Source organism: Salvelinus alpinus, chromosome 8 (assembly GCF_045679555.1).
Source record: "Salvelinus alpinus chromosome 8, SLU_Salpinus.1, whole genome shotgun sequence".
NCBI lineage: Eukaryota > Metazoa > Chordata > Actinopteri > Salmoniformes > Salmonidae > Salvelinus > Salvelinus alpinus.
Genome location: NC_092093.1, coordinates 18,536,207 through 18,539,369, shown reverse-complemented (window position 1 = coordinate 18,539,369; position 3,163 = coordinate 18,536,207).

Genomic DNA, 3,163 nt, shown 5'->3' with positions numbered 1-3,163 from the left:
TTTTTTCTGTCCATTGTTAATGACTTCAGCATGGAGAAATTCCTTGGTATTGTTTAATTAATCATTTGTGTCCTAAGCAGACTTAAAATGAGTACAATGCTTCTTCTAAAATGTATATTAATGACTAAAACTGTTTTTAAATAAACAAATAAAAATACAGTATTTCAAACAGCTACAGGTGTTTTTCAGGCTACCCTTCCACAATGTCAGGTAAAGCATGAATACATTGACCTTATTTCATTTACAACCTTCTTCTAGTCAGCAGCAAAGATAGATGTGTCTGTCCTTTTTCTCAAAGCCTACTCAGAATTTATATGACAAAATAAAGAATTTTAAGCACTTGAAGGCCTTGCTTACCATAGCCACCAGTTCTTCCCGTTGACATTGCAAATGACTTTAGCCTACGTTGCAAATGACTTTAGCCTAGTCACAGACTACTCCATTTATCACCTTTACCTGCAGCAGAGTTTCTTGCCAGGCGTAGTGGTGCTGCCTGTAATCCAAACATCTGGAGGCTGTATCACGCTACGTTAAACAGGTGTCCACATCAAGTTTGGTATCGGTATGACCACCAGGTTGTCTAAGGAGGGGTGCACCGGCCCAGGTCAGAAATGAAGCAGGTCAAAGCCCCTGTCCATTAGTGGTTTAGCGTCTGTGAGAAGATGCTACAGTGCAGCCTTGGCAAGACATTGAAACACAATCTTTGATTTTCATTTAGTTTCAGAATAAATATTCTGCTTCATTGTGGCAGCTGCCTCTTAGTGGAACAAAATGAAAAGATATTCAATACGGAAAGAGAGAACTAGGCTATAGCTTAGCTAGCAGGGTGTAACACAGACGCTGGGAGACGAGAAGCAAGAAGTAACGATGGTGACAGGTGTGCGCAATAATCACCACACTGGCAACAACGAGCGCCAGAGAGGGGGAGCGGGAGTAAACGTGACACAGGGAGTATATCTCACAGTTGAGAATTATACTGCCTCCTACTGGCGAAGACAGTAAATTACTGAATTAAACCCCAACAATGTTAAGGACCTCTTTGAAAGGAGTTAATCAGTTCTGACTTACTTTAGTAAAAATCATTTTCAACGTGAGTAATGAAGGAAAAAAACTGTTATCAGCAAAGCTTAAATATGTTTTTCTAAGAAGCTGCTATTGTGCTACATACTAAAAGAAAATAACAGAGGCATAGGTCATCGCATCTTCACTTTAGGCCTACAGAGACAACACACACACCAAGTAAAGGCTTTAAACAGTGTATAGGAGGGAGAGTGATACCATTACAATATGTTCAGTATAGCTTCACTTACATCAATTCTCTGAGGAGGATTTTGATTGAAGTAGTCAATGGAGGCATAGGTGATTCTGTCAGCAGGTTGACTACAAGGGTCAGAATTGTTATTGAAACGTGAATCATTTAAACTGGACATTAGTCTGATTGCAGGATAACAACTGGGTCAAATGATGTTTCATATGAATCATGTTTCAACTTCCATTAGGATATTGATAGCTACATGGCACCACCTAGGGGTGAAACTCACTGGTACTTCTGTCAGAGTATAATGTGATTGGTTTGGTTACTTATGATCTTGAAGACACAACACTGGAGGCTACAGCTCTCAAAGACACACCTGTACTACAGTGGAAGAGATACTACTACCCCATTAATACATAATGAATCATTACCTGATGATCTTGTAGAAGACGCAGCCGGTGCTCCAGACGTCCATCTTGTGAGAGTAGTGTCCGTCCGTTACGAGGCACTCTGGGGTTGTGTACCAACGTGTAGAGATTTACTCTGTGTAGGGTGGGAGTAAACACTCTAACACGAGCCAAAGTCCCCCAGATTCAGAGTGTCCTTCTGTTGAGGGGAGAAGACACAGAATACTACTACTGTGTGTGTGTTATACTGTCCTACCACCAGGTACTGTATGAAGCTTGCTGATGAAGTCTGGAATGTGTGGCTTTTAAATGATAAAGAAACATTTCACTGAACATCCATTTTCATAAAACAGTGACTGAATACAACGTATAGTAATAATGTCACTGTGAGTGTTTGTCATGGCATTCTTAGTGCCACCATGGTAGGTTCAGTAGAGTTCTCCTCCAAACTCAATACATCTGTCTATGGGAATCTGTCTCACCTTAATCAGAATGTTCTCTGGTTTGACGTCCCGGTGGAAGAGACCATGACTGTGGGGAGAGAAGTTACATGTCAGAAAGCTTAACTGAAATGACCCTTGACCTTGACACACACACACACACACACACACACACACACACACACACACACACACACACACACACACACACACACACACACACACACACACACACACACACACACACACATCCATAGGCGGAAATCCCAGGGGGGACGGGGGGGACACGACCCCCCCATCCTGGGAAAAATATGATTTGTCCCCCCCAATCTATCACTGTAAACATAACTATGTAATTTCAATAATATTAATAATACGCAATGAAAGCAGTTGTGCTGATTATAGACACTTAATAGCGCCTTTTTAAGTTTCAAAAGATTGCGACCACCCCGCCCTTTGCCTCACAATGGTTTGATCCACTGCCAGTTCTTTAGCTGGCAAGGTAATAGAGGGTTCGTATCTACTGTCCGAAAGGCACATGTACGTAACTGACGTGAGGTTAATCCAGTCAATCGCGCCATAACAATGTTTAAATTTTTATGTTGGCAGGGTTCACACACTAGCTGAATTTGCAGAGCTAGCGCGCAAACTAAAGCAAACATTAACTAGCAAGCTAGCTAGTACCTATTCCATTAATGTGGCGTCGTCAAAGATGGGATCTTTGCTATCGTCAGTTTATTCCAAGATCAGCATGCAGCTGTAGTGCTTCAAAGTCCCTGTGATAAGGTTAGCGATAAACTGAAGTCCAAACTGAACAGAACTACACTCTCTTATACCATTGTCTTAAATATATTTAATGGTCTCGTTGCAAAAGATAAATTGTCGCTAGTGAACTTTTTTAAATTTATTTTATTTCACCTTTTTTTTTTTAAGATTATAGCAAACACCACAGAAACGGAATTGGTGCTCGCTAGCTTTACAAATTCAGCTATTGTTGGAAGCCAGCCAATATGAAACAAACTATATTACAATTAGAAAAGGTTGTAGCATATGTTGTGTAA